Source organism: Pinus tabuliformis, chromosome 7 (genome assembly GCF_031772625.1).
Source record: "Pinus tabuliformis cultivar Carrire ecotype Pingquan chromosome 7, CPIR1, whole genome shotgun sequence".
In the NCBI taxonomy this organism is placed as follows: Eukaryota; Viridiplantae; Streptophyta; class Pinopsida; order Pinales; family Pinaceae; genus Pinus; species Pinus tabuliformis.
In genome coordinates this window covers 1,708,820,768-1,708,829,191 of record NC_142293.1, presented here as the reverse complement: position 1 = coordinate 1,708,829,191, position 8,424 = coordinate 1,708,820,768, and positions in this window count along the sequence as shown.

The window sequence follows — 8,424 nt, the reverse complement described above, 5'->3', positions numbered from 1 at the left end:
ACCACACATCCAGTGCATGACTCTCAAATGTATCATCAATTCTGTCGAGAAGATGGCGCCAGCTCTTGCCGATTCCATTTTCGCGGGATAGCTAAAATCAGAAGTCGGCCAGCCAAATCTCCTCAAGCAAATGTTGAATGCTTGTGATTATAAGGAACAGATACACAAATACTTAGTTGTTAGTTTTAGTTTTAGATTCAGTTTTAGTTTTAATTTTGTTTTATTTTTGCCTGAAATGAGGACAGTCATTTAAACCGCATCCTACATTTTTGTAATAAATTATTTTTAGAATTAGTTAGTAGTATTTAAACCCTTCTCATGCATTTAGAGAAGGGTCTAGAATTTTATCAAAAACTTGTCCTCTGAACATGCACTTTTGCACCCTCCGAGGAGGTTTTGATGAATGAATGGAACAGGATTTATTGATATCTACGTTTAATATCTACTACTGATGTTGCACTTTTGTACTCTTAGTGGATATTGGATTAAGAAGAGATAGATCATTATTGCTAGAGTTCATGAGTAGAACTAGTTATAAATGGTACTTTTATCTCTTAACTATTTCTGCTTATGTGTTATAGTGATATTCATGTTCAGTTATTTATATATGAATGGTTAAATGCTTGAGTTATCATTTGGCACTTTTGTACGGTGATAGCTATTTATTTATGCTTAATATATGAGTAGCTTATTATGCGATATGCTTTTCACAATTTTTTCATCTAACTTTTTATACGAAATGGTTTATCTTTATTGAATTCTTTTCTCATAGCAGTTGAATGATCTTTATTACCATTTGTTATTTGAAATCATTTTAGATCGCATAACGGAAAGATTACATCCCGGGTTAGTTTAGTATTAGATATTTTTGTTTATTAGAATACAATTGCATGTTGTTAGATTAGATTTAGAATAAAATAATTTTACTTAGGAATCATTAGTAAAGAAATATCAATTCTCAACACACACATATATATTTGGAAACTGGTCCCATATCCCCAGTCGGACCCACTATACCAAACAGAAAAGGAGCTGCTAACCAAGGTCCGGATCGGGTGGGTATCCCCCTTGTTTTAGACCCAATTTTCGGGGCTTCAACATATTTGGCGCTAGAAGGAGGGCCCCGAACTGTGAATGGAAAGTAAGTCTAAATCTAAATACCATTCTGAGAGTAAATCGCCCTCACCATCTCCCCCGACTTCTCCATCGCACTTAGAATCTTTAAATCTTGAGCAAGAAGTCGAAAGAACAATAACCACTGCCACAAACCCTGACATTTCAAAGAAATCTACTATTGAACCTCCTGAAGTTGAACCTTTAATTCATAAACTTCAATGATTTTCTATATCACGTCAAATATCTGATAAATCTCAAGGCAGTGAGACTTCGCAATTTAACCCTGCTCATCCTCTCACCATATTAAAGAGCGAAAAGTTTGGTATTGATCCAACCGAGTTACCTCTACCTACAAGGAAGAGAGCAAGGAAATCACCTAAAGGGTCTAATAGAGAGACTCTTTCGTCATCATCATCCATCTCAACCTCTCCACCACGAAGTCAACCATCCACCCCTCCACTTCAGATTATTGTCCACCAGTCCACTGGAACTTCGACATCTCCTTCTCAATCCTCTGGAACTGTAATATCCTCATCTTCCCAACCGCAGGGATCATCTTCTGTGCTTTCCTCTGTTAGCAGTTCAATGATGGCCCAAATGTCATGGAATAACCCAGGGGCATTCTTAATGCTTGCACCCTCGAGTCAAATATCGGCCCATCCTAAAAAATGGTTGCCTATGTTTAATCCTGAAGCAGGCATGCTAGCAAAAGAACACATAAATAACTTTATGTTATCCATAAATCTCAATGGGGTCACTAATGAAGACGCTGTCGTTCGGCTTTTTCCTTACACTTTGCAAGGAGCAGCCGGATCATGGTATTTCTTATTACCATTTGGATCTATCACTAGTTGGGATATCTTCCAAGAACAATTCTTGACTAAGTTTGGTGATGACAGGTCCACTGCGACATTAATCAATGACCTGTCTAACCTTAGGGCTGAGTCAAAGGAACCTATCAAAGATTTTAACTCGTGTTTTAATAAACTATTGAACAAAATTCCTACTGCTTCTAAACCTAGCGAAGAATTGTGAAGTGAATGGTACATCTCTGCTTTACCATCAAACATAACAATCTTTGTTGATAGGGCTAATAAAACAACTTTAGCTGACAATACGAAGGAAGCAATAGTAGTAGAGAAACGTATTATAGCCTTAGAAAAGAAAAACATTGTAGATGAACGAAAATCTATGAAGGTTACTTTTAAGGAATATCCCAAGAAAAACAATCAAAAGATCCATTCGATTTAGAAGGATTGCAAAAAGTTTTGAAAACCATGTCTAACAAAATGGTTGATATTAAGAAACAAGTAGCAGAGACTTCTTCTAAAAAACCGTATAAGCCTTATAGAAGGAATCCTTTGACTGATTCAAAGCCTCCTAATGCTATTACAAATGCTGAATCAGAAGAAGAAGAAGAGGAAATTGCTACCGAAGAGCCTACCGATGAAGAAGAAGTTGTAGAGGTACAAGGTATGTGGGATTTCATCCTCCTTGATGAAGAGGATCAAGAGGCATCACCGGTTAGTACTCGAAGTAGAAATCAACTCGATCCTCCTCAACCTACTCCAAGCCAAAGAGTGCAAGATGAATTCCCAAGGATAAAGTCGCAGCCAAGAAAACGACATCCAAAGCGACTCAAACAAGCCTAGTCCAAACAAATTCACCAACTCCATCTAAAACATTGATTGTTTCGGACGAAATGGAGTATAATATCATAGAAGACATGAAGAAGACTAGGGATAACATCACTTTTTATGAATTGAGCAAGTTAAAACATCAACAAAAAGTACTTTTGAAAGAATTACATGCAGTACAAGTTGCACCTCTACCCGCCGTTGTAATCTCGCAAGCTTCCCATGAGATGGGACGACCTCCAAATACTGTGATTAATAAAGTTGATCCAAACGACATCACTCTACTTGGAGGAAGGTCAAGATCTCGTACTCCGCCATTTCTTCTTACTTATGAAATTTTCAATAAAAATTTGCATAATTGTTTAGTGGATTCAGGAGCTTCATCCAATATCTTACCTAAATCGATATGTGCAAAGTTGAACGTTCAACCTCAAAAATCTGTTGTGCGCATAGTGCAGCTGGATCGGTCGCAAGTTCAAGTGATCGGCAAATTAAATCAGGTTACCATAAGGCTGTCATCTAATCCAAAGGTATGTCAAGTTATCGATATTTTAGTTGCAGACATTCCAGAATTCTATGGCTTAGTTCTTAGCAGGGATTGGTCAGAAAAACTTCATGGATATTTTTGTGACCGACTAATCGCACATGTGGCTCCCTTACAATGGTAAACCAAATCAGATAAAGGTTGAGCGAGAAAGACATCAAAAATACATAGTAACAAAATTAGAAGGAGAAAATGAACCGGTAGCATACAGCAATAATATAATTGGAAACTATTTTGTTAATTCTTTCCTAGGAAATTTTAATGCTCACACTTCACCTTACTTAGAACATTCTGTTTTATCCCAAGTAGAAAATTTTTCTCAAACAGATAGTTCTAAATGTATTAATTTTATAGATAATCCTGTAAATAAATCTTTATTTTGGAAGTTATTTTTTGACGGTTCTAAGTCTAACGAAGGAGCAGCAGCAAGATGCATATTAATCAATCCAGAGGGAAACAAAACTATGCTAACTTGTAGACTCGAGTTCGATTGCACCAATAATACTGCAGAATACGAGGCTTTAGTCCAAGGATTATACAAAGCAATCGGATTAGACATCAAATATCTACAAGTCTTCGGAGATTCTGAAATTGTTATTAGGCAGGTACATAATACTATACATTGTCTATCAGGTCATTTAAAGCATTACCAATCTTTAGTACAAGATCTGGCTGAACATTTTATAGCATTTAATATTTCGTTAATTCCTAGACTCCAAAATGCTAGTGCTGATCTCTTGGCAAATGTAGCTTCCAAGCTTATTCCCTCAAAATACTTTAGCCCTGATAGATTTTCAATCGAATTAATCTTTAGACCCTCGATTCCTGATAACATTACAAATTGGAGAATTTTCAACGATGATCCTGATATTGTAAGCTTCCTCACCTCTGAGGGATCTTACACCAATCAGATAATTGATGAGGACCAACATGACAGACAACTGCAACAAGATAGCACTAATAATGCTATACCAAAATCAGTAGTCAAATTAAAAGATCTATATGATTTGAAAGATCGATTCAAAAGATATACCAATTCAAAGCTTCAAAGTTCAACTCTGAACTATGAATTAGTAAATCTAGGAACTGATACCAAGCCACAGAATATCAACCTAGGCCTTGGCCTAGCTCCTGAAGAAAAATTAGCATATGTTCATCTCTTGAAACAATACAAAAGTGTCTTTGCTTGGAACTACGATGAACTTAAGACTTACGACACTTCTATCATCCAACATACTATCCCAATGATAAACGATGAAAAACCTGTCCAGCAGAAGCTGAGAAAGATCCATCCTAATCTTGAAAACCAGATCAAATCTGAGCTCAATAAGTTATTGAAAGCCAAAATCATTTTCCCCGTGTGACATTCTCAATGGGTTTCCAATATGGTTCCTATTAGAAAGAAGAATGGAGACATTAGAATTTGCATTTACTATCGAAACCTTAACAAAGCCTGCCAAAAAGATAATTTTCCTTTGCCTCCTATGGAGCAAATATTGCAGGCAGTTGCAGGGTCAAAATTAATATCATTCTTGGATGGTTTCTCCAGCTATAACCAAGTTTTGGTCCATCCCGATGATCAATTAAAGACCACATTCAAAACCAAATGGGGTACTTATGCTAATCAAAAGATGCCTTTTGGTCTGATCAATGTTGGTGCCACATTCCAAAGGGCCGTGGACATCGCATTTAAGGGATTAGTAAACAAATCAGTAGTAATCTACCTGGATGATATAACCGTATATTCCAAGAAGCGAGGCAATCATATCAGAGATTTAAAACAGATCTTCCAACGTTGTCAAAGGTATGGAATTTCACTTAACCCAAAAAAGTCCTTTTTTGCATTAAGTGAAGGAAAACTTATTGGATTCATAGTGTCAAAATCTGGAATCCATATTGATCCTGACATAATCAAGGAGATTTCCGAAATACCTTTGCCTCACAACAAGAAAGCTATGCAATCTTTCCTTGGCCAGATTAACTTTGTAAAGAGATTTGTTCCAGATTTTTCAAGAATCGTATCTCCTTTACAGCCAATGATTAAAAAGAACTCAATCTTCAAATGGGGCCAAGATGAATATGAAGCATTCAGTTTGATCAAACAAGCGATTGTTAACGCTCCATCTTTAGCAACTCCAAATTTTTTCGATCCTTTCATTTTATATACATTTGCCTCTGATAGATCATATGTTGCGATACTCACTCAAGCAAATCAAGACAAGGCAGAAGCCCCAATTGCTTTTTTCAGTTCAAATCTACAAGGGGCTGAGTTAAATTATTCAGACATAGAGAAACAAGCATATGTTGTTTTCAAAGCGATAAAATATTTCAGACCCTTTCTGCTTAAAACCCATACAAAGATCATAGTACCATTTCCAGCGGTAAGAAATCTTTTAGTACAGAAAGATGTGGGTGAGAAAAGAGCCAATTGGGTTACCGCATTACAAGAATATGACATTGAAATTAAACCAGCAAATATTGTTAAAGGTCAAGGCTTTTGCAAAATGCTGGCTGGAGCATCACTTATTTCTGAAATACCATCTACAGAGATACAAATGTACGAGGTAAGCCTAAACGATGTTGATTCATTATACGTTGATATCATATTTTATCTAAAGAACGGATATGCCCCTTCAAACCTTGATTATACAAAGAAAAGAGCTCTAAGGTTGAAGGCTAAGCAATATTAGCTCGTGAACGATGTACTTTTTAGAATGAATTATGATTCTGTTCTCCTTAGATGTCTTGAGAAATCTGAAGCTGAAAAGGTGTTGCAGGAACTCCACGATGGACCAGCAGGTGGACATTATGTTGGAGATGCTACTGCACATAAAATCCTCCGCGTAGGCTATTACTGGCCCACACTATTCAAAGACACACATAGCTACATAAGGAAATGTCAAGTTTGTCAAACTGCTGCTGGGAGACAAAAGAAGTCATCATTACCTTTGCAGCCAGTCAACATTGAACAGCCTTTTGATCAATGGGGATTGGATATAATAGGTGAGATCATTCCTCACTCTTCTAAACAGCATAGGTATATCCTTACAGCTACAGATTATTTTACTAAATGGGTAGAAGCAGTTCCTCTCAAGACAGCTAATGCTGAACACATCATTGATTTCATAGATCAGTTCATAATCACTAGGTTTGGTTTACCCTCTGCTTTAATGTTTGATAATGCATCATATTTTTCTGCCAATGCTATGACTGAGTTTGCACTCAAAATAGGTTTTAAGCTTAAATACTCTGCCAATTATTACCCACAAGGGAATGGGTTAGCTGAATCTACGAATAAAAACTTAATTAGAATCATTAAGCGAACCATTGATCAAACTCACAAGAATTGGCACAAGTCTTTAATCTATGATTTATGGGCAGACCGAATAACGCAGAAAGCCTCTATTAGAACTTCTCCCTTTAATTTAGTGTATGGGAAAGAAGTGGTTCTTCCAACCCATCTAGCAATTCCCTCTTTGGCCTTAGTTCAATATATTGATGAAGGACCAACTTCTTCCTTACAACTAAGGAAACTGCAAATCCTTAAGCTAGAAGAGCAACGAGAACAGGCCAAAATAACTCATGCTCATCGCCAAGCATTAGTAAAAGCTTCTTTTGATTCAAATATGATATCCAGAAAGGACTTTCAGATAGGAGATCTAGTTTTAAAATGGGACAAGGCTCACGAGGAAAAGGGAAAACATACGAAGTTTCAACGAATGTGGCTTGGCCCTTTCCAAATCGCAGAAATCATAGGCCCATCTACCTTTATGTTATAGGATTTAACAGGAAAAAGAGAATCTTTACCTGTTAATGGGCAGATCCTCAAAAAATACTTTCCATAGGAGATCATTCTTCTATTTTTGTAGATTAGTTTTTCCTTTATTTTCATAATAAAACCAGTTGTAAACAGTTACATTTGGAATTCACGAAAAGGACAAGTATTTCTTTTAATTTTTGTTTTTCGCTTGTATAAATAGATTTTTTTTGAAAATTGGTCATTATTATTCAAAGATATAGTCAAAGGGCTATAAACCTGAAAATGATACTAGTTTCAATCTTGTAAATTTTGATAAAAAGCGACCTTTAGTGGGAATTTGTTTTATATCAGTCAAATGAAAGGTATCAATAACAAAACAAAGATTCTCTGTAGAAAATCTCTTTCCAAAAACTCTACCATTGTTGTCCAGAGCTATTCTTAAGGAAACAATGACTTCCTCCCCACCTAAGGAATCACAAGCTTCAAGGAATAATCCAGTGATACACTTTAAACTTAAAGAATAAGAGGTCTCATCACGAGCCGACTTATCATGATCATAGATATTATAGCTTGCTGACTTTGCCAAAACTGCATACCACAACAGGGCAATGACTCAAGATTGTTGCAATCAAAAGACAAGGGGTCTCATCACGAGCCAGCTTGTTCAGCAAAGCTATAAATCAAGTGAGTGGCACTGTCATAATTTGGCTATCAAACCAAGGCATTGTTATTTAAGGATTAAAAGAAAATGAAAGCAATAAGTGTAGATATGGATTTCTCTTTGAAAATTGTATATTTCTCCAAGTGGGATACAGGATCATTGCTGGGTAACAAGTAACCCTGTCGATGCTATAAACGCCTGCTAGCAGCAGTGGCTCTACCTACGACAAATGAGAAAATTTAAAACTGATTTATAAAGAAGGCTTTTTTTTATCTTTATAAACCAAGTAGTCACTGGTGTAGATACAATGACTAGCTCTAGGAAGTAAATAAACAAAGTTGACATAGAAGAAACAAACTATCATTGACAGCTGAAAAGCATAATGTATTTTATCTTTCTATAATAAAGTTTGATTTTCTAGAAAAATTTATGTTTTGGAAGTTTAGGAAATTCAAAAGAAAAGCAGAGATAACTGGTTCTTCCAAGTGAATCGCCAATTGTTGTGGCCAGCAACAACCCCCCTTCTTATTTAGTTTTATCACTAATACTAAATAAGTGGGGACCCTTATTCAAAAATTTAAAAAATCGATTAATGTTTTTATTTCCTTTTTCAATAAAACTCACTATCATAAACTTAGGAGAATACCTCAAAAAATCTAAAAAGACTTAAGTTTTATGATAAGATAAAATAAAATCACTCCTTAAA